This window comes from Tiliqua scincoides, chromosome 5 (assembly GCF_035046505.1).
Source record: "Tiliqua scincoides isolate rTilSci1 chromosome 5, rTilSci1.hap2, whole genome shotgun sequence".
Lineage (NCBI taxonomy): Eukaryota > Metazoa > Chordata > Lepidosauria > Squamata > Scincidae > Tiliqua > Tiliqua scincoides.
Window position 1 is genome coordinate 19,936,928 of NC_089825.1, and position 26,679 is coordinate 19,963,606.

The window sequence follows — 26,679 nt, forward strand, 5'->3', positions numbered from 1 at the left end:
AAGAACAGCAGGCACCGCAACACTCGAGTGAGTAGCCCCCTCCACTCACCATCAGAGTCATTCTAAGCAAAGATGGCAACATGCGTGTGTGCTGCATCACTGCCTGGAATGGCTCTGATGGTGAGTGGGAGGGACCGCTGACACAGAGTGTTATGGTGCATTCAGTACTTACCACATCACCCCTACTGTAGCTATGCCACTGAAGGTGGAAAAGGCACAGAGGAGGTCTTTTTTGGGCTACAAATGTATGGATACAGCTCATCTGGCCCCCGCAAGGCTTCTGGTTGTTGCTGAAAACCCATACAAGCAACTAGGGTGCTTGTGGTTTTAGAGCAGGTGACTCAGTGCAATGCACAACTTTCTATCGCCCTTTTCTGAATGGTTTCCTGCACTTCCGGAGGCAAACTTGTCTCAAGAGAGATGCTCTTGTTACAGAAATTGCAGTGACTGTAGGAGATGGGAAAGGGTCTGGATAGAGCTGTGAGCATGACCAATAAAGAATAAGGCACACACTTAGGAAGCATCAACATATGATTGCCAAAGAAAACGGGCTCAATCAGGTTTGGCTTCATGGCATCTTTCCACTTACTCTTTGCCTTTCAGCCTTAGGAAAAATCAGACAAGAGCAAACTTGAAAGGCTCCTCTCCCAAGAGAAAAATATCACCCATCTTTTCTCTTCTAACATGTGCATGCCAAACCCATTATTAAAAACCCAGTGAAATCTGCCATGTGGTGGTGACTCATTTCCATTGGAGGCATGTGCTGTGTTGTTCCAAAGCTCCCCAACTTGTGTTACAGCCGTAGAATTGTCTGGCTTAGTGTGACAGTTTCAGTTTGCATCAACTAGTTGGGGTTATACAGCACTTGCCATTGAAGAACACCAGAGCAGCACAAAAGAGATCCTTATTTGCTATGCTCTGGAAAGCAACTAATACGATTGGCCCAGAAGTCAATGGAGACTTAAAAAGAGGTTATTCCAATAACACCTGCAAAATGGAAACAGCTTTCTTGCAGTTTTCTTGTCTCTGCTTTTTAGGATCTGAGAGTAAATACCATGTTCCAGGTTAGATTTTTGTAGAGACACCTAAAATATCCCCCAAATTCCACTAGGCTAATGCAAATCGGTTTGATCCTACCCATCTTTTTGGATATCGGTCAAGGAACACAGGGCTCAGTAACCTTCGTGAAGGTTGCTTCTCAGAGGAGGAAGCAGGACTGCTCACTGGTCTCAATCAATAAAGCTATTATTTTTTTATATTCTATGAATTAACAAAATTTGATGGCCAGCAGATTGAAGGACAAACAATGCCCTCTCGGATATAATTTTGAAGGGGAATCATAACAAGAGACGACTTGAGAACACAATCAATTTAATTTTAAACTATTTTGCATACTTCTCTCCATGGACTCTTAATATCCACCGAGGCCATTACATATCTATTTTAAGTTTCACATGCTTTCACAGAGGTAAATTAACCCCCTCCTACAATCATTATCAGCCTTTTGTTTTCTCAAGTCACAAGCATTAAGGTATCTATTTTTGATTGCTGAAAATAGCTCCTGTTTGGCTATCATTAAGAAGTCAGATGGGATTCATGGAGAAAACTATGACTTCAATGTACATTAAGTGCAGAAGATCAATCCTTCTCATCATCATCAATCTCTTTCGAGGAAAATTCTGTATAAAGCCCCTTACAAACATTAATTTTTATTAGACAGCTTTATATGAAAATGTGGTATTTTTATGACCCCAGAGTAGCAACTGATACACAAGACAGGTAATATACTGCCATTGATCATTTATGAAACACTTTTAGTTTGCAGTGACTTTAATGTGTTTAGCTGGGAAACCAAGGCTGAGAGGAAGGTCTTTTTTTCACACAGCTAGCAATTTTGAAACACTACTGTGCATTGTGAGAGACAGGTCTGTACACAAGCCTGGCATAGTGCATAGGATGTAGCATGATTGGTTATGGGCAAACAGGGAATTCAGGATGGGATCACTTGGGCAGGCAGGCATGGAAAAAGGCAGTATGCAAATTCGTACTTTTGAAAAATATGTTAGTTGCAATGTTCATGAAATTGCTAATGTTAACAGGTCCCGTTCACTGTCCATCCATTTTTTCCAGACCTGACTGATTGTGTATTTATGCATTAGGTCCCCATCCATATTAAAGATTCTACACACAGTGAGAGAACACACACAAAAACTCAGGAATGACTCCCAGGCCCCTCCCCTGTACACAGTTAGGGCCTGTATCTGGGCCAGCCCTAAAACGTTTTGTTTGTGGGCTACCAAAGCAGACCACTTCACACATTCCAGGACTCTCCAGAACAAACATGCAGATGTGCTCCTGCACTTTTACAAAGCAATCACATTCCTGGATTTTAACATCCAGGTGCCTGCAAGAAATTCCTTTGGCACCTGTAGTTTCAAAAGGCAAACAGATTGCTGGGGAAACCCAAACTGATCAGCAAGTGACTTTCTATTGGTCCAAAGGCAGATATCATCAATGACTCAAGTTCTTTATGCTAAGATGACTTTTGGCTAGAGGTGTTTGAAAACAGTGGTATTTATTTACTCAAAAGTAAGCCTGCTGTGTTCAGTAAGACTTGGGCTGTAATCCTATCTGACTCACCAGAAACAAAACACATCTACCTTTGACCAAAAGGGGGACACTCATAAAGTGGGCTGAGTAGCATTCATGATGCCTGCTGAGGACTGAAGTGACATAAATGAGCAGGAAGCGATGTCATTAAGCAGATAATGGCCAGAATTAAGCGCTTTGTTCTCATGAAGGAACTCATAAGCTGCAAACGTCAGAAGGGAAAATATCCAAATGCTGATATTTTTAAGATACGGGAGAGCCCAACCATCACACTAGGGCAGCCCAATTATCATTCAGGCCGCCCTTTCAACACGTGAGACGTGGTCTGCAAAGTGATGCTTTGGCAGAAGTGGTGCTGCTGAACCAGTGGCCTGTGTGGAAATTGAGTTCTCCCCAGGGGTTCAGCAGCATCTCCCTCTGTCACCCTTCTTGGTCCGCCCTTTCCTGCACAGAGTTCCTTCTGAAGCCTCTTTCAGTCTGTCCCTCCCAGAGCCTTGGCAGAAGCTGCACTGCCGAAAGAGTAGCGCTGGGAGAACCCAATCACGATGCGATTTGGATAAAGACCTTCCAGGGGGTGCATCTGGCCCATATGTTTGACACTCCTGCCCTAGGAATTACAGGCATTCTATACAGCACACTGAGGTCTAGATGGGGAGTGCTGCAGAAGGGAAGTGAGGTCTCGTGAGCCCACTGCCTGCCCTTCCCTGCTTGCAGAGTTGTGCTTGCATCAGGAAGGATAATCCCCACAGTTTTAATTAAAATGGTCTTCACGGTTACATATGTTACAGTCAAACTCTCTGTGGGTGCATTCCCTGTTTGATACAACAGGGTTTAAATGCCAGGTTGATTTTCCTTCTGTAAGAAACATGCAAACGGTAGCATGGGGGAAAAGTATACAATCATTAGCACTAAGTAACCATTCAAAAGTGACCTATTAATCAATTATCCAGATAACAGCAAAAGTAGCCTCATGAGTCTCATTATAAACAACCAAAAAGGTTAGCCGGTTGCCTTATAATTAATTCAAATGCAACCTAAGTCACAGACTGTGCATGAAAGAGCATAATATTTTGAACATTAGCTCCAAAAATATAAATTATACAAATAGTTTATGATGTATGCATACTAATTTATAATACTTGCTTATCGTTGAAGAAACAAGTGTAGAATCTAAACCTTTGGGAGCTGTGGGGAAAGGGTGGTAAGGAAGGACAACTCCCAACTCAACTCACAGGTGGGAGTACCGTGGGGGCCCAGAGCAAGGTTTAGATCCAGGATCCAGAAGAGTGGGGTCACTAGTGGAGGGTGGGGTATGTGAGCACACTAGGTGATGCCATGGGAGAGACACCAAAGGAAGGGAGCCAGACAGTTCCTGACTGGGCCAACTGAGAGGCCAGGTTTACCAGCAGGTAGACCTGGGCTCTGGAGACTTTTCCAGCTATTGCTGCTCTCCCCCTACCTTTTCTGCCCCCTTTCCATCCCTGTTCCTTCCATCCTTGTTGCTGCCCTCTCCCTGCCCCACACTGGGTGACATTAACCCTACTGACACCACTGATCCCCAGCAATCTGCACCAGCCACTAAAAAGTACAACTAGGAACTGTTTTTCAACTCAGCCAAGAAAATAATAACTACCTCATTTCATGACTTCTCTGGCCTAACTTGATACACTCCTAGGGCTGCTCTGAAAGGCAAATCTCCTGCATCCATTCTTCCATCTCATTCATACAGGTTTTTTTTAAATGAATTAATCTAGTTGTGCACTCACAAATGCTAGTGAATTAGTTAAGGCGTCTCTTTATCCAAATGAAAGAATGAGGAACTCAACACCCTATCCACCTGGATTTGCAATGCTTCAGGTCCCCTTTCATCACCCAATTCTATTAACCTGCAACTGTCCCGTGATCATATGATGTAAACCAGTGTTTCTCAATGTTTGTCCTCCACTGTACCATTTCACATGGTCCACCTATTTGAAGTACCACTGGAAGTAACTAGTGATGACATCACAACCAGTTATTTCTGAGTTGGGAGGCCAGACGCGACACAACAAACATGAGTGAGAGGCTCAGGGTAGACAGGAGGGCTTTTTTGAGCATGGAAAAGTATGCTTTGGAGCTCTGCCCACTGAGCCGAGCTACATACTTCTGTTGTGACATGTTTCTGGTCTTGCTGCTGGGCAGCAGGTTCCAGGGGTCCTGCAAATACCACTAGACACCATCTCAAGTATCGCTCATGGAACCTGTACCACTGGTTGAGAAACACTGATGTAAATTGAAGATGCATAATCTTCTTCAAGATGCTAGATAGAGTCAAGACATGAGAGGGAAGACTCCACTGTTTCTGAAGCCTTGAGCCAGACTCTGAAAGTCTTTGATTCCATTTCACTATATGTGACACAATAATCACAAAAGAAGACATTCCAAATGTCCTTTTCTGCACTTTAATTATCCTTGTTTCTCCCAGGCATTTAAATCTAAATCTGTTGCTACAGGAAAAAAAAAAATTAGGTGCTTGTCTAAGAAGGCATTATGACCAATCTGGGGTATAAGGAAAGAAAAACCCCATTAGCGACATAGTTATTATGGTTTCCACTCAAAGTCAAAACCATTCTCCCCAGGCAGGTTTAATATTGCAGCTCTCAAACCATTTTATCTTGAGAAATTACACCTGTGTTCACACTACATTGTAAAAGTCCAGAATATATGGTTTGAGGGCCATGATCGTAATTACACAGAACTTAGATTCTAGAAGAAATAAATCCAATATAACAGCTTGCGGAGGTCCTGGTTGGGCCTTGATGGAGACAAACCTTTGTGAAGTCAAAGCAAGTGAACTAGTTTGGGCTGTTGTCTTTGTGTTCTTTTCCTCTACTAACATATAAGAAAACTCAATATTCAAATACGCTTCACCTCTGTTCATCAAGGATGGTCCTTATAGTCTGGTCCCTGTCTTTTATAAATCATTACCCCGTTTTTATCTGGTTGAATTGCTAGAGCTGTTCTTCAAGGTTCAGCCCTTGAATGCCCCACACCAATGCTTGGATTTATCATCACCATCATCTCATTCTGGGATGCCACTCAGAGTGGAGACACCATGGAATCATTCCGTGCCTGGGGTAGGCAGAAATTAGTTACTATGAATTTGTGATGTATGTTATCAGTGAGGGCTTTTTGGCTGGCTGCAAAGGGAACTTTGTGTAGTTCTGGGTATGTGCCAAGATCTCCACCGTGGGAATGTACAAATATAATCTAATCTTATAGAGAGAGCATTACATATTTCACGGTAAACCATAATGCTCAGCTTCTTGGTTCTGCAATAGGAACTTTAAAGGGAAAACAATAGGAAAACTTAAAGCCTTGCTTTAAGTCTATGTGCTCCAATCATTTCTATACCAAAACATGCACAGCACACAATGCCCAGACAGTTTACACGAACAAGTGCAGTATTCAAAATCTCACATTAGATTTTTCCCACAGCCAGTGGAGAAGGGCTATATTCACAGTCCTGAGTCGGAATACACCCCAGAGCACTGTTCCAACCCAAAACTTGTCGCTTTCCCACCCACCTGGTTTCATCAGAAAATTTTTTCTGTTGTGCTTCCGCAACATTCAATACAGAGTTTAAGGCTTTCCTGGGAAAGACACATTGCAGGATGGCCCCATGGTTCTGGCAACTACTTCAAAGGAAGATAAATAAGAGTATGCTTGCATGGGGGGGGCGCAGCACAGGAGCAGGGCTGCCTGCAACAAAGCCAAGAGCTTTTGTATCCAGAGTGATGCTTTTTAGTGCCTGGAAGGTTTAATAACCTCTCTCTTCAATCATGCAGGAGATCAATGGAGAAGCAAAATGTTAGACAAAACTGGGTCTGTCCAACAAGTCATCCACCTCATTGCCTGCAGCGGCCAAAGATTCTTCAGAAAACGCAAACCACACAAAATGACATGAAAGGATGAGTATTTCCTTGGCCCACCTCACCCCAGCACTGTCTGTTCTAATGGCTGTCTGCTGGTATTCATTTGCATCTTTTTAGATTGTGAGCCCTTTTGGGACAGGGAACCATTTAGTTATTTGATTTTTCTCTGTAAACCGCTTTGTGAACTTCTAGTTGAAAAGCGGTATATAAATACTGTTAATAATAATAATAATAATAATAATAATAATAATAATAATAATATTTCACTCTGTTGTTCATGACTAGCCTCCGGAACCTTACTGCACTGGGGGCATATTTAATATTATCTAAAAACTGTTAATATTCTTACCCTACCTTTGGCCAAATTCTCTTCGGGTCTTGAGGATGGTTGTTTCTGAGTTCTAAGGCATTCCCTGATTCTGGATCAGATTAAGTCTCACTGATTAGAACAGAAATCTGCATATGTGGGTAAGCCTGCTTGGAAGTGCCCACACATGTTGTGGCAGTGTGATGGGCTAAAATAGAGCTGATTCCTTCAAAAGGTGGGGGGAGAGCCAGCCATGCACATCGATAATAGGAGACAGATAAAACTACTGTGCCTGCATCAAACTCCTTTTCCCATGAAAGGGCAAAAGAGAGCAGCACAGCCGGTGCCCATTTAGAAGTGGAGAGAGAGAGAGAGAGAGAGAGAGAGAGAGAGAGAGAGAGAGAGAGAAGATCCCTTCTGAATTGGGGCACAATTAATTCAGGGGCACTTTTTAAAAATAATCGGGAAAGGCTTTACTCAATAACTAATCAATGAAACACTAAAGCACCACCAAGGACACATCCAGATGTTAACATATTTATTTTGTTTTAGTCTTGGGAAAAAGCATACTCCTCAGCACAACTTTTGTGGTTTTCCAATCATCTCTCTGGCTTCTCCTTCTCTCCACATGCCAGTAAAACCTGGTGCAACTGCCTGAAATGACTTTTCTTACACAGTGGTAGGGAACATAATTATGGTTTGCAGGAAGTTATTTCATAATGGGTATAATTACTACCCCAACTAATCCCTTGCAGTTCTGGTAAAAGCAACACTGATTGCAAAAAGTTATTTGCTGGTGGCTTGCTGACTGAATGCACACTTGCCCAAGAGTTTATTACTTGTCCCTAGTTTGGGGGGGGGGAAGGGAGAATAAGGAATTTTAAGTGACTATGGATTATAGAAAAACAATGGAAAGAAAATGTTATACAGTAGTTGAACCCAAAGGATTCCAATCACTATGAGCTCTAAGAAAGATGTAATAAACTGGTAGACATGGATCCTTCTATCAAATGGGTTTCCTACATTAAACTTTCCCTTAAAAAGCATACAAATAGGGCAATGCCTAACATGTGGCAAGGCAACACAGATACTGAGTACTTGTGAACATTATGCTGCACGAAAGGCTGAATCGATTTTGCCAGCGTTCCCTGTAAGAGGTGCCAGTGCGTGGACCTCCCTGGCAGTACCACAACACTGCCTCTGGACATCCAGCGATGATGCCATCATGTCATTGCTGAACTTCCAGGTTGCTGAGCTCCATACTGCAAAGAGCTCAGCAGGGAGCTCTCGGAGCTCTTTACTCCTTGGAACTCTTTACTCCTGTCTTGGAGCAGTTGACATGCAATGGCCATCAAGTGGAAGCTGCTTTGAGTTGCCATCTGGAGAGATGCTCATGTGCAGCAGGTCCCCATACTGATGAGTCCATTCCACAGCACACAGTCCCATCTGCCCAGTGAACCGATCGATGCAAGCAACAATGAACTTCCTGTGGCCATACGGAGTCATTTCAAGAAGTTTCTGCCCACATCTGCAGCACCCAGGATGGCCATCAGAGTGACGTGTTAGTCACAAAAAAAGAAAGCATGGCAATATCCTCAAGCAAATTACAGGTTTACTGTTGAAAACTGTCCACTGGTCCTTTGAACGTAAATAAATCCAAAGCTCTGATACAAAACCAGAGGGTGAATCCTTGGGCTTAAACTTTACAAAGTGCAGGTCATCAAGACAAAATGGCCATAAAGATCTGGTTAGCTTGCAAGTATTTCATAAATCACAGGAGGATTTGCATTTCAACATTCCTGATTTATGCCATGTTAGAAACCAGGACTTCACAAAAACGTCTTGAAACAAGCATGGCACTTACTCTGCTAGTTGTCAACATGGTATTTCCCCCCCATTAAGATTACATATGTAGCTTTCCTTGCTTTTATAAATTCTACAAAACACACTCATCAAGGGTGGCGTTTCTGACAATGCTCATTTTTAAATCCAGGTGCAACAGACTTAAGAAGATATCAAATGAATCCAGTGGCTGGGATCCTGCAAAGCAGCACAACTACAGAGGTCCGTCACTATTGGACTTAGGGAGCAATCCTAACTAACTTCCAAACACCACGTTAAGGAAAATGCAGCTTCAAGGTAAGGGAACAAACATTCCCTCACCTTGAGGAGGCCTCCATGACTGCCACCCAACGGCAGGACGCAGTACATGCCCCATTGGCATAGCTAAGTCAGAGGCTGGAAAGTTGGTTAGGATTTGGGCCTTAGAAAGCAAAAGAACAGTAGACACATATGAACATCTTGCCCCTTCTATCACTAAGACATAGGTGGCTTCTCTTTGTTGCCTTCCTCCCAGGTAGTCAGTGATATAGTCACTGATGATGGTGATGATACAGTATTTCTATATCACCTTTCTTACAGACTTATAGACCCAAGGCTGTTATCCTTTCAGTAGCTGTAGACAGACCCTTTCTTCATGTTATCTAATCCCCTTTGAAAGTCACCAAAGTTGGTATTTATTACTACAGCTGGTGGCAGTGAATTCAATAAGTTCATTATACACTGGGTGAAGTATGTTTTTGTCCTAAATGAAGTGCAAAGCTATTTAATTCTATGATCCCATATTCTAGTATTATGAGGGAGAATAACTCCCAAGTAGTGAGGGAGAATAACTCCCTCATAATGCTATAAAAATGTCATAACTTTCTCCACACCTTGAACATAAGAACATAAGAAGAGCCTTGCTGCATCACACCAAAGTCCCATCTAGCCCAGCTTCCTGTATCTCACAGTGGTCCAACAAATGCATTAGGGAGCACACAAGACAACAAGAGACACACATCCTTTTGCCAGTCCCTTGTTCCAGGCATTCTGAGGTAGCCTATTTCTAAAACCAGGAGGTTGCACATACCCATCACAGCTTGTAACCTATGACAGACTTTTCTTCTAGAAATCTGTCCAATCCCCTTTTAAAGGCATCTAGGCCAGACACCATCACCACATCCAGTGGAAAGGAGTTCGACAAACTAATTGCACACTTGCATGTTCTGGAATACAAGACATTAAGAGGAAAACGAGGAAGAGGGAGCAGGCCTGTTGTTTTCAGTGACAGCCATGTGACTTCTAGTTTCAGCCTCTCTTGTCCAAGCGATACATATCCTGTCCCCCCCCCCTTTTTTTGGCCTTAAACACAACTGAGGTCAATTAAAGCTGAACCTTGTCCACAGCTAGGCAACTCTATAGAAATTGGACCTTTTCTTCTAAGCATATGTGTTAAATGGTTGCAAAAACCAAAAGTCTTTTAAAAACGGAGATTTCAGAGAAGTCCTCCCTCCATTATGCTGTCTTATTTCTGTCACAAGTAATTTTTAATGGGGTTTCCGATTTCTGGCTGTCCGTAACAGGTTGAATCACCAACTAACTGCCCCCCAACCACCAATCCAACCAAGGAAGCAACTAAAAAATATACACTTGTGATATAAGCTGACAAAGGAGACAGAATCATAGAATTTACATGCACTGCTCATACACCTGAAATGGACGAAAGCCACAAACCAAATGAGAATTCATTCCCATCCTAAGTTTTACTTCTGTTGGGAAAATTAGTTCTGTGGCCACTAATGGGGGAAAAAAAGGATTAGACACTTTTAGCATTGCACTCCAATGTGCATCTTTCAAAGGCTTTGTCTTTTGATAACCTCTTTGCTTTCTGCACTCATACAAGATTAGCTAGGAAAGATTATGTACATTCATTAGTATCTCCAGATAAATTTTATTATTCATCACTCATTTAATTTGATTTACAGCTGTATAGATTTACATCTTGTATTTCATTCTCCCTCTTAACCATCATGTGAGATTGTTTTACACCAGTTTGAAAACTGATATTTTACACCAGTTTGAAAACTGATAAACATAGGAAAAGGTAAAAAAACAGAAACAAAAAAAACAACTCAGTGTCAGAGCACACATTTATAATATGGTTAACAGGAAAGGGAGGACTTTTTTCTTATACATACACATAAAAATAGTTAGTAGTTTTGAGGGGCATTTTAAGTGCTCAAGATGTTCCACATACAATACAGGTGGGCCCCCATATCAACTGATCCCATATTCGCACTTTAAATTATCCACAGATCTGCAGATATAGAGAACCCCCTCCCTTGTGCTCATTAAAGTGTTTTAAAGCCTTCCTGGAGCAAAAATGTGCTTGGTTATACAGATTACTATAAGCCTAAAGGCTTATAGTGCCTTGCAGCCTGTGTCCTGGCAGCCAGAACACTTGAAAAAACTCCGAGGTCAACAGGAAATGGTAACTTTGCTTTCTGTTGATCTTGTTGGAGTTTTTTCAAGTATTCTGGCTACCAGGAGGAAGCCTGCAAGGAACTATAAGCCTATAGGCTCATAGCAATCTGTATAACCAAGAATAATTTTGCCCTGGTACAGCTTTAAGGGTGCAATCCTAAAATGGGCAAGGGCTGGCGCAAGCCCCTTTTGCTAGCCCACCGGTGTTGGGAAAGTGCCATAAAGCACTTCTGCACCACTGGGAGACGAGGGAGGCCGGCGCAAGCCCAGCTGGGCGATCCCAGAAGGTAAGCCCATGCCGGCTGAACGTGGGGATTTGGGGGTGTGGGGAGGGAAGAAGGGAGGCATTTCAGGGCGAGTGGCAGGGAGGGCCAGGGTCCAGCACTTTTCCCAGATCCTATCCCTGTTCCTGGGCTGCTTGGATCCGCACCATCTCCTGAGGCACATCCTGTACCACCTCCCAATATGCTCTCTATTGGGGCTGCTATGGTTTTACCCAGGGTAAGGGAAAGGAATTCCCCTTGCCCCAGGCTGAACCGCAACTGGCCCCAACCCTGCTTTGTATGTGGGGCAGGCCCACTGGCCTGCCTCCTCCAGGACAAGTTAGGATTGGGCTGCCCAACACTTTAATGAGTGCACAGGAGCGCCAGAGGTAGTTCCCTGGTATTTGCAGTCTACGTATCCGTGTGGGGTCCCTGTCTGTACTTCATAAATCTGTGTAGCTATCTTGGAGGGCAAGCAAGTAGTATCACTCCCATTTTTACAGCCAGAGGATGAACACATTGTGGTTGTGTCACCTGGGCCCAGCCCTGGTGGCCAGGAGTTCCCCAGGACAAGGGGTCTCCTCAAGCGTAGAGGCCTCCTCAGGGGTAAGACCCAAGTGCTATCAGGATTGGGGTCCTGGCAGAACACCTACCTGGGAGTAGAGCCTAGGACCAGCTGGGAACAGCAAGCAGGCACATGGTCAGAAGGGGTGGGGCTGAGGGTGGCTTCATAAGGAGCCTGGAGAGCGGGAGTAAGGCCAGAGGGAAGCCAAAGGGGGATAGTCACCCCTGCCTAAGGGGAAAGAGCGAGGCCCCCCAGAGGGGTTGTGCGGACTTCCACCCTGGAGAGAGGAGGCTGGGGTGGAGATCTACCTGACCCAGGACCCGCCTGGACCCTGGGGGCGAATCCAGGAGAGACAGGGCTACAGAGACAAGGTCTCACAGCCACCTATACCCTGGGGTGGCCAGTTGCTCAGAGAGCAAGCACAGAGGTACTGGGGGTTCTCCCAAGGTCAACCAGCCTGACCCTGACCTGCGGTGCTGCAGCCATCAAGAGCCCAGACCCCTGGTCAAGGGACACTGGTTGGAGAGCTCAGGCTGGAACCACAAAGGGGCGGAAAAGGTCGGGACCAGAGTCTATTGGACAATGACGGCACGAGTCTGCATAATGTACGGTGGCCTGTGAAGTAACAGGCCCCATGAATGTAAAACGGCTGACACTAGTAAACCGTCTATGTAGAACAACTGTATCTGCCTCCCATCCTTCATTCCACCGCTGACCACTACACATCAACCGGGTAAGCCCCCCCCCGCGCTTGGTAGCTACACCAGGGGCGGGGCCTCCTCCCGCCATGGACATTACAGGCTGTTAGCTTAAAGCAATGGTTCTCAAATTTACTGTGGCACCCTTTTTTTGTGGCAGCCTTCCCAACTCTGTTAGGCACCACCATCTTGGTTCATGCAAGATCTCAAGCAATCCAAGATGGTGGTGTCTGGGAGAGCCCAGTAGGCCAGTTTGGGAACCACTGTCTTAAAGGACTAATTATGCGTTATACAGTAATGCATAACACCACATTCTAACCAAAAAAATTGAGTTCCATCAGAAGAAGTTATTCATTTGGGGTCCGCAACTGACGCCAAATGCACTGAAGTTGCTGATTAGGCACCCAGTCCTCCTTCACTGCTGCTCTGCTCTAAATCCTCAGATCCTGATGCAGCCTTGCTTGACACATTTAGCTGTCATTTTCTCCTAAGACCACCTAAGGAGGGCACATCCTTCCTAGGATACATATTTGCCTCTGGCATACAGGCATCTATTTACACTGCTCATCAAAATGCTCTTTCAAATACTTGATGCGTTCATTTGGAACTGGCACCTGTCAGTTCCAATCACAGTTGTCACCTGCCTGATTTATGCAATGGTGGCACTTCCTGCTCCAGTTAATTTTAAGCAAAGCGCAGAGATATAGGCTGTCTTCACATGAAAGATCATTAACCTGTGTCTGGATGGTACCACTTCAGTTTGGAAGTACACACATCATGATTTGCACCTACAGATTAAAAAAAACCAAAACCTCATGCATAAAAAAATAGCATGACCAGGACAAAGCTAGGCTAGAGCTCTTTTCTCTGACTTGTCCATTTCCTCTGTGGAATATATATTTGTGTCTAGGGGAGCATTTAATCATGAGAACGGTTACAAATTAGCACCCCGCACCCATAGCATTGGGATGAGCCTAGTTCCATGTTTTAAACTTTGGTCAAGGACAGGCCAAAGTGACGCTTGTGAGCCAGATTCAGTGTCTTCTCTCCTCCCCCTCCCCCCAAGATTCTACTCCTTCTCCTTTCATCATTATGAGTGAAGCCTGAGTAGGAGTTAATATGCTGATTTCCCCAAAGTGGCTGTAACTACCAGTGCACACCCAGAGTTCCTGATCAACTCTGCAGATACACAACACTCTATGCAAATCAAAAGCAAGGTTGTTTGGTGCCACAACAGAGCAATGAGCTCTGCCCAATGATCTCCTCTATCAAGCACCTAAATTTGCCCTGCCCTTGCCAGGGACACAGACATAGGTGTCTCCACCAAACTGCATGTTGAGAGTCAAAGAGGCTGAAGACCTAAACCAGATTCTGGATAAAAATCCAGTCACATTCCAATCTGGAAGACAATGGAAATAAGAGATTTTGGGGGTGATAAAACTAGATTCCACAGACATTAGTTCTCTGAATATACCGTGTTTCCCCAAAAATAAGACTTACCCTGAAAATAAGACCTAGTGTGTTTTTTGAGAATTGCTGAAATATAAGACCTACCCCGAAAATAAGACCTAGTTGTGATCAGGGCCAAGACAGGGGAGCGGGGGGCGGAAGGGGTCGTCGGGCAGGGGGGGTGGATGGACAACGTGGTCAGGAACACTGCACTCCCGTGCCCATCACCTAGAAAGCGCCTGCTGTGCTGCCTTGGACAGAGGACACTGAGGAGTTGCTGAGGCGGGAAGCAGCAAGCGAGGCAACCCTGCCTACCAGGATCTGAGGCTCTCCACACTTTCCAGGGAGTAAGTCCCATTAAGTATAAAGGGACAGACTTCTGAGTAGATAGGCAGGCACAGATCCTCCTGGGCGCTTAGGGAACACCCTCTCCACACCTTCCAGGGAGTAAGTCCCATTAACTATAAAGGGACTGACCTGAGTAGACAGGCAGGCAGGCATCTCCTGTGCGCACCACCTAGAAAGCGCCTGTTGTGCGGGCAGAGGACACTGAGGAGGAGCTGAGGAGGGAAGCAGCAAGCGAGGCAACCCTGCCTACCAGGCTCTGAGGCTCTCCACACCTTCCAGGGAGTAAGTCCCATTAACTATAAAGGGACTGACTTCTGAGTAGACAAGCAGGCAGGCATCCTCCTGGGTGCAGAGGGGATATTTTTGTAAGGTATATTTCTGTACATGAATGACTGTGGATTGTTGTACATTAAAAAAAAAAAAAAGACCTACCCTGAAAATAAGACCTAGTGTATTTTTTTGAGCCAAAAAAATATATAAGACAGTGTCTTATTTTCGGGGAAACACAGAAATGCCTAGATTTTGAACAAATCCTACAGAATGCCATACTTTGCTGCATGTCCAGAATCTCCATAGTGTTGTATCGATGAGAAGATTTTCATTCAAAATGGATCTTATGCAGAGTTCTGTGAGGCCCAGTTCCTAGTCCAGTGCATTTAGGATTCATGTTGGTATCGTTCAGTCTCAGAAGACCATGGTGTCACGGTCTGAATGGTGGCTCTGGAACAGAGTGTCCTCTCCAGTGCGCGAAGCCTGGGTAAAGTAGGTATGGAGGATAGGCTGTTACCCATGCAGCAAATCCCCCCTCTCCACATCGCTGAAATGGTCCAATGGAAAGGCAGAAGCCAATACGGTTGGTTCCAGCGGCGTCGCTGGAGTTGCCAGAACATGACTGTGTTCAGCCATGAACTGCCTCAGGGACTCCGGCTCCGGATTTTGCCTCGAGGTTGACTCCTGAAGCCTTTTCCATAACTGGATGTAGCCACAAGGCAGTGGAGGTTTGGGATCAGAGTTTTCCTTCTCTCAGATGAGCTGCCTTCCCAGACTGACGAGTTCCATCTACCCGGTGGCTGTTTAGTCGCCTCTTACGACAAGTACAGCCAAACTGAGGGCCTAGTCTTATCCCCAGCCCCCAGGGGAGGCATTTAGGAATGCAGCCTAAACAATGTGTGAATATTCATGTGCAAACATCCTGTGTTTATATGGAACAAATTATTTACAGTTTTCACATAACAACCTGTTCCGCAGACCTTCTCTGGATCCAGTTAACACACAGAAGCATGATTAGTTTCACATCAACACCAGTCAAGGCCAACGGAAACCACTGTGACGATTAAGAGGCTGCCTTTCATTGCAAACAGCTGTTTACTAGCAAACAGCCATACAAGTAGCCCCCCCCCCAAAAAAAAGGGGAGGCTGCAGGGGAGAAATGACATTCAACCAACAGAAGGAAAGCAAAGTGTAACTAAAGGCTTTGTGGAACTGAAACCTGAGGTTTTTTTGGCAACGTTCCCAGGTCCCATTTAATTTTATGTCCTGTGTCAAGTTTTATATACCCTCCTATCTGAGTTACCCAAACCATTTTTTTTTTCCTTGTCCAACTTATTTTTGAACTACTGTTGCAGCTCTGTTGCTATATAAAGCAGACAAGTCGTGTTTTATTACTTCTATTTGCAGTCAGGTCGGTAAAGACCTCTCTCTCTCTCTCTCTCTCTCAAAACATACAGTAGAATAACTGATCAGATGCATCACCAGAAACAACTTAGTGGTTTGGAAACTTGCAGATCAACTTCTGGGGGGCCAGTATGGCCTTGCCACATATTGCAGGCTGACAGGCATGGCTCACACATGTTATTGTTTTAAAAGTTTATCTTATACAACAAATGACTGCAACCCATACCAAATAAAATATAGTGAAGATGGCATATTTAAATAACTCCAGCATTTTTTTATTTGCTACATTGTAACCTTTGTTAATTAAAATGTCATATATTCATAGTGTGGATGTTTTTATTTTTAAATTGTGCAGAGTACTCAAAGAAATACTAAGCTGATTATTGTTAGTATTGAGTTGCATCCAAAGGTGCCCTTCCTGCAATTAAAGGGGTTTATTTCCAATGAAATGGAAATAAAGTAGCCCTTCCAGCAGAGAGGGATCTTCTGGGTTCCCTTTATGATGATGATGCATTTCAGAATTTTGTTCCCCTGTAGCTAATTATTTACTGTAGAGCCCTCTGGCTTCTTAAATGTCATTAATCCTAAATATTATAAGTGGTTATAAGATTAGCTTGAGTAAGGGGAAGTTTACTTGTTTTTCAAATTTTTATACTGCCTTTCCTCCAATGAGTTCAGGGCGGTGTACATAGTTCCTTCCCTCCTTGTCCTCACAACAACCCTATGAGGTAGGTGAGATAGTGATTGGCCCACAGTCACCCTGGAAACTTAATGGCTTGGAGGGGATTTGAACCTGGACCTTCCAGGTTAAAGTCCAGTTCCAGAACCACTATACCATCCTGGCTCTGTGTGGAAGATGTCACAACTTGGGGCTGCAGACCCACTCACAAATCATGCATCCCACTGATTTCAAAAGGAACCTGTATACACATGTCCATTAAAAAGATAGCAACTGACACTAGCTCTAAACGATTGGATGCCGTTTATTGGGCGATTACTGCAGCTACAGCTTTCTCCATTATCCTCTACTATGCTTTTCTATATAGAGCAGTTTGCAAATAAAAATCTCTGCCTTCAATAACTGGCGGTGCTGCCTGGTTCCAGACTGATGAGCGTGAGACCTTCACAGATTGCTTTCAGTATTGCCTTGATCTTAAAATGCAGCAAACGCAGTTCTCGTTTCCAACATGAGGTGCACTTCAGCGAGATCCTATTAACTTCTAGATCCTACAAACAACACAGCATGTGCTCACACCAAGACAGGTTCCCCACTACCTTTTCATTGCTGTGTGCCAGCTCACCTATTCCTGGGATTGAACCAATAGTTTAACTCTGCTGTTTCTCTTCATTTTGCTTTCACCATTATTGCCCTGCATGAGATATCGGCGGACTACCCGCTTTAAATATTTTCCATTTTCAGGCTTTCCATCTCCAAAATGGCTCATATCCATAATATAAGTGTTTCGTTCTAAATTTAGATTCCTCATATAGAACATAAGAACATAAGAACAGCCCCACTGGATCAGGCCATAGGCCCATCTAGTCCAGCTTCCTGTATCTCACAGCGGCCCACCAAATGCCCCAGGGAGCACACCAGATAACAAGAGACCTCATCCTGGTGCTCTCCCCTACATCTGGCATTCTGACTTAACCCATTCCTAAAATCAGGAGGTTGCGCATACACATCATGGCTTGTACCCCATAATGGATTTTTCCTCCAGAAACGCGTCCAATCCCCTTTTAAAGGCGTCTAGGCTAGACGCCAGCACCACATCCTGTGGCAAGGAGTTCCACAGACCGACCACGCGCTGAGTAAAGAAATATTTTCTTTTGTCTGTCCTAACCCGCCCAACACTCAATTTTAGTGGATGTCCCCTGGTTCTGGTATTATGTGAGAGCGTAAAGAGCATCTCCCTATCCACTCTGTCCATCCCCTGCATAATTTTGTATGTCTCAATCATGTCCCCCCTCAAGCGTCTCTTCTCTAGGCTGAAGAGGCCCAAACGCCGTAGCCTTTCCTCATAAGGAAGGTGCCCCAGCCCCGTAATCATCTTAGTCGCTCTCTTTTGCACCTTTTCCATTTCCACTATGTCTTTTTTGAGATGCGGCGACCAGAACTGGACACAATACTCCAGGTGTGGCCTTACCATAGATTTGTACAACGGCATTATAATACTAACCGTTTTGTTCTCAATACCCTTCCTAATGATCCCAAGCATAGAATTGGCCTTCTTCACTGCCGCCGCACTAGGTTTCCGGCAAGAGTAATAAAAATAAGTCCATCCCTTGTTGACTGTAAAAAAAATAAATTAATTTATTCTTAGACTTTTTGTTACAGTAGACCTGAGGTTCTCAAAACTGGGGCATCACAACGCCCCTGCCTGAGAGCCTCAGTCTCTGGCCTCTTAAGGGCGGTAGAAAGGAAAAGGCAGTGACGTGATCCCCAGGATTGTGCTGCTGCCAGAGGCCATGGAAGGGTTCACTTACAGGGTGATGCAGCAGCCTCCAAGAGGTGCTGAGCGCTCCATGGAATGCTCCACAGGGCTCCTCAAGTCTTAGAATAGTCAAAATAAATGATTGGAAACCCGGTTTGCAATTGCAAAACCAGAAGTTGTTTCCGATTGCTTATTTCTACTACTCTAAAACGTGGGGAACCCTGCGGAGGGCACTGTGGGGCTTCCCACACCTCCTGGAGGCCACTGCATCACCCTGTAAGTAAACATCCCGTTGGCCCCCAGCAGCAGTGTGATCCTGGGGATTGCATCACTGCCTTTCCCCTTAAGAAGCCAGAGACTGAGGCTCTCAGGCTGGGACATTGTGATGTCCCAGTTTGAGAACCTCAGGTTTACTGTAACAAAATGCCTAAGAATAAATACTTTTTTAAAAAAAAGTCAACAAAAGATGAACTTATTTTTATTATTCATGCCAGAAACCTACATGAGGAATCTAAATTTAGAATGAAACTTTTACATTATGGATACGAGCCATTTTGGAGATGGAAAGCCTGAAAATGGAAAATGTTTAAAGTGGGTAGTCCGCTGATATTTCATGCAAGGTAAGGATGGTGAGGAGTTTGAGAACTGCAACAGTAGATGATATTTTAGCTCCTTTTTAATTCCTAGTAACAATGAATAAAGTGACTGGTGTCATCTCAGCATTATTCAAGCCGAGCAGACAGAATCACCTACAGACTGATGGTTCTAAAGGGAGGCATTTCTTAGGAGCTAAACACAAATTTAATCATCCACTGGTTTAAGGCAAGAAGCGAAAAAGTAATAAAGACCCAAGAATGGCAGCGAGGCAAAGGGGTGCAGGTAATTAGCCCTGTTTGGCCAGGGAAATGGTTGGTCTGTAACAAGAAACAAGAATCAAGACAAGGAGCAACACGTAACATTATGAGCATAGTGTAATTTCAACAGTACAGATAGAAAGCTTAACCCACTGGGGGTCAATGTAGTACCCAAACCTATAATTTCAAGCTATTTCAGGATAAATTAAACACACTAACTGCAAAGACTACAAAACATGCACGTGCACATATACACACAGAGAGAGGCAGGTAGCTTCAATAGAGGAAACCCTAGCTTTTGAGCAGTGATTTTTATTGCGTGTTCCTAACAACCCACCACCTGTTTACGTGTGTTTTTAAACTGGCTGTCCTAGTTTGACAGGTTATTGTCTCGTTTTCATTGGTGCGACAGCTGTCAAAACACCTATTTAAAAATCTGTATTTGTCTATCCTTAATTGGGCATCCTTGCATGTGAAAATATAACGCTGTCTCTTGGGTCACTGCTTGAAATTTAGGCTTCAGGCCAGAGAAACAGGCCTTCTGCTTGCGGAAATTGCCACTTGGAACGTATCATGTAAGCATCATCCAGGGAACCAAAAAAAATAGATGCTTTTCTGCAAAGGACTGCATTTGTGTGCCAGCTATATGTGTCTACTATTTAATACAAGGTTTGGTGCAATAATAATACTGGAGCAGCAACTGTTACCCTGCACATGCCCAATCTCGTCTGATCTTGGAAGCTAAGCAGGATCAGGCCTGGTTAGTACTTGGATGGGAGACCGCCTGGGAATACCGGGTGCTGTAGGCTTATACCATAGTCTTTCGAGACTGAAGGTTGCCAACCTGTGGTGCAATAATGGGCACTTCTCTCAACAGGGAATACACTCAAAAGGAATTTGCATCCAGATCATCCACATTTCTCTGACAGCAGAGGGAGGGGGGCACAGCAAGCAATTTTTGTTGTCATTTGATTCAAATAAATGTTGATTCCCTAAGTAGATTATATGATAGATATCTGGGCTTTTCATGTCATAGTGTTATTCTTAACAATTATTACTTTTATATTAGATTGCTGGCACGAAATAAAGAGCTATCAAAATGCAAGCAGTTAAGTATCTGCCTAAATAAGGGGAGAGAGAAGGCCTAGAAGCAAGTTCCAGGAAGGACATTTCATAATTTTGGTACCACCACCAAAAAGATTAGCCTTTTGTACCTATCCACCGTGTCTTCAGTAGTGAAAGGCAGAGTGTGGAGACTCTGACATTAATCTTAGGGTAGGAGCATCAAGATATGAGGCTCCAGTTCTCTCTCTGGTAACTATATTATTTGGGGAACAGTGTAGTGAAGTAGATAGAATGTTAGGCCATGGTCTGAAATAACCAAGGTTCAGCCGAGGAGCTGATTGGGCAGCCTTGGGCAAACTGAAATCTCCCACCTGAACCTGCCTGATGAGGTTGTTGTATGGCTAAAAATACCACAACTCAAGGAAAAGGAACAGCAAATGGAAGCACAATGACCCTCAGTTTCTGTTCCAGGGTAATCAAATCTCACACCCAGTAGTGCTCTGACTTCATGAAATCCAATAAATTTGATTTTCCTTACATGTTACTAAAATAAAATAAGTGTTCCCCCCCCCCTAAAATTCCTCAAAAATGTTCCCTTTCAGTTAGATCAAGGAAAAGAATGGTTCATACCTAAGATCAATTTTGTATAATGGGTCTTAACAACTGTAATTCCAAAAAAAAAAAAAAAAAGAATTTATTCTCCCAAACAATTACTGCTCTAGTTACAGGCTGAAAACAAATACACAGAACAGAGAAGTGAAAGCTGTAATAATGCGTCAGACTAAATATAAAGAAAGTCAAGCACATTATTTCCATTCCCACTAATGCACTCAGGTATACAGTTGTTTAATGTCAAGCTGTCACTCATCTTCCTTTTTGGAACCTCATCCAGCAATGGAAATAAATATATCTCCAGATGTGGATACTATTCAGGTAAGCCATTTAATTAAAAAAAAACACCCACCATTCCAATACATATCTTTCCTTCCAGTATTATGAAGGAGAAAGTGATGGAAAAGGTCACAGAAGCATCATTTCATGAACCTTCAACAACTGGTGATTAAGCAAACTCTTGTGTCCTCAGCTGAAGCTAGGGACATCCCATGTACCCATTTTATTTTATTCAAAGCACCTACATAATGTCACTTTGATTATACTCAAACTTTGGGATACATTACACAAATCCAAAAGAGAAATCACAGTGAAGTATATGGTGGAAATCCTAACCCCAGACTTCACCCAGCATTCCACCATTCTTGTAGCCTGCTACAAGCCCGGGGACATCCTGGTCCAAATGCAGCTCTCAACCACAACATCACACTCTAATCCACACTGGCACTTCACTCTTGACTGAGCCTAACAGCACAATTCAAGGCATGTCTACACAGAAGTACTTCCCACTGAGTTCAATGGAGCTTACTCCCAGGTACGCTTGGTTAGGATTGCAGTCTTAAGGCAATGACATTTCATGCCAAGTACCAGCTCAGACACTGCTTATAGACCTGCTTACACCTTTATGGGTTGAAGTCTTAGGGATCCATGAAAAGTTAGTAGTAAAAATTACACAGGTCTATGCACATCCAATTCAGGTGACAGAAATTTGTTTCCTCACTGAGTCATTGGGGTTGACTAACTAATGACTTCAGGCATACCTGCTGCCTCAATATTCGGGAGTACACAGGAAGGTCTTCAGTGGAGGATCTATCTTTTTGGAGTGTTCAACTACTGGAAGACTACAATTGGCTAATACTCTACAGCAGAGGTTCTCAAATGTTTTAGCGCCAGGACCCACTTTTTAAAATGACATGCTATTAGGACCCATCTAGCTTTACAAAACTTTTAAAAAGATGATTTATAAAGAAATATTTATTATTTACAAGTAATATTTTATTTGTTTGCTTGCTTGCTTGCAAAAAACCCAAACAAAAAACAAAAAACAAAAAAAACTTGATCTATTTCTCATAATGAGGCAGCCCTAATGAATAGACTCAAGAGGAGAGGCTTAGTTAAGTGACCCAGCCTTCTCCTGCCCCCGCTACCTGACACTGACAGACTTGGAAAAAAGCACACCAGAAAAAAGATACTCAAACATTTATCTCCTTACAAGCTTGCAAACTGCAGGAGCTCAGCTCTTTGCAAGGCAGTTAGCAGCTATCTGATTTTTGAATAGCCTCAGGGTTTGAGGCAATTAGTTATCTGATCTTTCCATCACCTGTGTTTTCATTGGAGGCTCTGTGAGACCCACCAGAAATAAAATCGTGACCCACCAAGCAGGTCTCAACCCAGTTTGAGAAACGCTGCTGTACTGTATACATTTAAATACTTAATGTGTATTTCTGTGTTGGTTAAAATAAGATATTCTTTTGGGGTTCACTCATTTTTTGGTTCTTTTTATGAATGTGGGAGAAGTTCAAAGTTGGCCTATAGCTCACAGGTAGAGCACCTGCCTTGTAAGCAGAAGGTCCTCAGTTCAGACTCTGGCATCTCCATGTAAGGCTGGGAAAGACCCTAAAATCCTGGACAGCTGCTGCAGCTAGTGTCAACAGTACTGACAGAAATGGGACAATATATGGAGATAGCATCTTATAGAAAGTCCCTATTATTAATTTTGATTTCCACACATTAAAATTGCATAAATGCAACATAAGTATGTCTGTTTTACACACACACACACACACACACACACACACACACACACACACACACACACACACGGACGCGGGGGTCTGTGTTCTGGCACCCATTCATTTTCAGGAAGAGCAAGCTTGCTGTTATAATTACTTCTCAATCCTGAGTGATTATTACTAAACAGCCCATCTCTGCATAAGGTCATTACCTAGTTCCTGGAAGTACAGTACAGCACTGTATTTTCAACCCAGAGCATGCCTAAGCATTTGTGTGATCAACAAGCAATTGGTTTATCATTTCTCTCTCTAACTGCCCCAAGATTTACAATGAGCAAACTAACTCGTATGCAGTGCTGCAATTCTGTTTTATAAATTTGTAGTGACATTTGCAAGGCAAGAAGGAAAAGGCATGTTCAGTGATATCCGAATGTTTTTATTTTTGACAGGTTGTATAGTTCTCTGCTGGTCTGTGGCTTGGATCCTGGACACAGTCTGAATTCTCATCTTCCTACCATTTACAAAGGGATAATGTTGAAATACAGTATCTGTAAATAAATTAATTGGATTCCATAGAAATTGTACCTGTATTCCAAACCATGAAAAGGTACACCAAAGCAGTCAGTTCTTGTTATCTGCTAGGGCAGTGGTTCCTAAACTGTGAGCCATGGCTGCAGAAACCTGCCAGGAGAGCCACGGAATCCTTGCAAAAACCTGCTGCCCTCTACAATGTATAGGATTGTAATCCTAATGAGGAGCCGTGGCCAATGCGTCAGTAGGTCAAGTTTGGGAAACACTGTGCTAGGATTAGGTTCCTGGAAAACTTGGTGGATACTGAGTTAGCTGATACTGAATCACTGAGATTACAGCAAAAATGGGGTTAGGCTCCAGAGGACCCTTTTCATAATACATTTGATGAACTTTATGAACCTTGAAGTCTATGACAGTGGTTCTCAAACTGGAACGTCACAACGCCCCAGCCAGAGAGCCCTGGCCTCTGCACCCTTAAGGGGCGGGGAAAGGGGGAGGCAGCGATGTGATCACCAGAATCGCGTCGCTTTGGAGGGGCACAGGGGCTTGCTTTCACAGGTCTCCCCGAAGTGCGCAGACATTCAAAATAATGACTTCGACCCACTTGCGGTTTCCGGTCGCAAAACCAGAAGTGGGTTGCAATCATTATTTTGACAGTTTGCGTGCTTTGGGGGGGGGGGCCCTGTGGAGGCTGGTGCAGGGCTCCCCGCACCCCTGGGAGCTTGCTCCAGACTCTGGTAAGTGGAAGCAAGCCTCTGGGCCCTCTCCAAAGCACACCTCCAAAGCAACACAATTCTTGCAATCGTAACACTCCCTCCCCTCCTCCCCTGGAAGGACTTACAGCAGGGCTCAAACTCCTGGAGAGTTTAAGAACCCCTGGTCTTATGGGACTGGGTAACAGTGATGACTCTTCAACATCTCCAACATCTGATGCTTCCTCCTCCACGCCGGCTATCCCTCGATTTGCTGAAGGTTGCTGGCCCAATAACGAAGCCTCAGAGTTCAGCTGCGGTGAGGCGGTTGCTGCACCTGCCCTGCTCCTCCTCCACCTTTCTCTTGCTTGCCCCACTCCCAAAGCAGCCCTCAGGTAGCATTCCAGAGACCTCTAATCATCACCAGGGTTGTGAAGGTTCAGCCGGAACCCCGAGATGTTGCCTAGATGGTGGTACAAATCTGGAAGCAGACATAGATGTGTCCAACAATTCTCCACGGGTTAATACCATTGCCTGCTGGATGTGAAAAACTGACCCAATCCAGGCAACTTTCTAAAAAAATGAGGAGTATAATTCGCTGGATTCGATTACCGCAACCACCATCAGCTGAATCGTAGCTGCGCTGAGCCCCCATCCCAACCTGCGTGCGCCAACATAGTATTCGCAGATAATGAGAACAGAGTCGCAGATTGCAAGAGACAGGTGTCAATTCTGCCCCTCGCAGATAGCAAACCTGCATATAAAGAAAACTGAATGTACATTAAACAGACTTTTAAACTCGTGGCGCTTCATCTAATTTACTGAAAGGAGCACAATCTTCACAAAAAAAAGCATCTCTCTTGTATACAACACCAAATGCAACAAAGGGCTGTTGTTCAGATGAAATCTGGCAGGCAGCAAAGGACAGGTTGGGGAGAGTGTGATGCTTTCTAGTAACAGGGAAAGATCATATTTGACACAGGAGTGGGATTTTCAGGATCTGTGGGTAATAATAGCATTACTTTGGACAGATCCAAAGGAAAATCAACATAACCAAAAACATTCATCCTTGGAACACAACACTTGATAGCATTTTGTTTTGCAATCAAAGGTTTGTTTTGTTCCTCAGCATTTTGTGAGGTGTAAAGCCAATATAACTATATTACAGGAAGAGATCAAAGGAAAGTGGCTTGTCTGCAGCCACCAAATGAACCAGTGAAGCAGTTCAACACACTATCCACTGGACCAGGAATGGGAGGGCACCAGGAATGGGAGGGCACCAGGATGCAGGTCTCTTGTTATCTGGTGTGGTCCCTGGGGCATTTGGTGGGCCACTGTGAGATACAGGAAGCTGGACTAGATGGGCCTTTGGCCTGATCCAGCGGGACTGTTCTCATGAATGGTGTCAGGGGTTGGCCAAAGTGGACAGTGGCTGAGGGCCAAAGCCTGCCAGCATTTCCACCTGACCAGCTTGCCTCCTGATTCCTCAGTGGCAGTAGTATCACCACACAAATGATTCCCAGCAATGACACTGCACTACATTCCAGGTCTGTCACATTGGATTCATTTTTGCATGAATAAAGATAGACAACTCTCATTCCTTTCCAATTACATGTCTTGTTATACCAGTTTAAAAGGAATTTAAAAGGGAGCTATCCCCTGCGTTACTTTATCATTACAATAAATTACATAAGGAGCTCAACTTGTGTTCCCTTCGTTAGTGATCACTTTTCTGCACAGCTGAAGACTGTTCACCTTAATTGGTTAGCTATGAGGTGTTTCCTGAATTCACCCCAGGTGCTTAAGCAGTGTCATCACATTACCAGAGTGAGGCTGATCTACTGAATAAAATTAAGCTTTCCTACAGGCATGAGGAGAATAGGCCTGCCAGCAACTGTTAGGCCTACAATGATGATGAAGACTCGAACCTCCGTACTCAGGGATACTATAACACCAAGAGGCAAGAACAGGGCTGTCATCATTGTGTCCAGTTTGTGAAGATCCCAGAGGTCCTCATCAAGGCACTTTTGGCTGTGGAATTACCTTGTTATGACTAGATTGATCTTGTTACGGACCAGCCAGGTAATTTGTTTTTAAGCCCACTCAGGGCAATGGAGTCCAAGGGACAGAACATTGGCTTTGGACTTCAAAGATGTGGTCTCCAAACTCATTTGAAACATGCACTGTGGACAACTCGCCTCTCTCCGATACAGTCCCCTGAATAAAAGCAACTTATTCTGAAGAATGAATGAAAGAAAGAAGTATTGCAGAGTGCTGTGCCTATTAAACAAGCTCTATCTCGATCTATGTATAATCGCTCTCTATTATTTGTGAACATGCTTGTT

General features: G+C 43.9%; 1 protein-coding gene and 1 pseudogene across 12 annotated transcripts in view; one reads left to right on the forward strand and one right to left on the reverse strand.

Moving 5' to 3' along the window:
* KIAA1217 (KIAA1217 ortholog) overlaps nucleotides 1–26,679 on the reverse strand; it is a 252,662-nt gene that overhangs the window by 189,366 nt on the left and 36,617 nt on the right. The window lies entirely within an intron of this gene.
* Nucleotides 20,115–20,231, forward strand: LOC136654480 (5S ribosomal RNA; annotated as a pseudogene).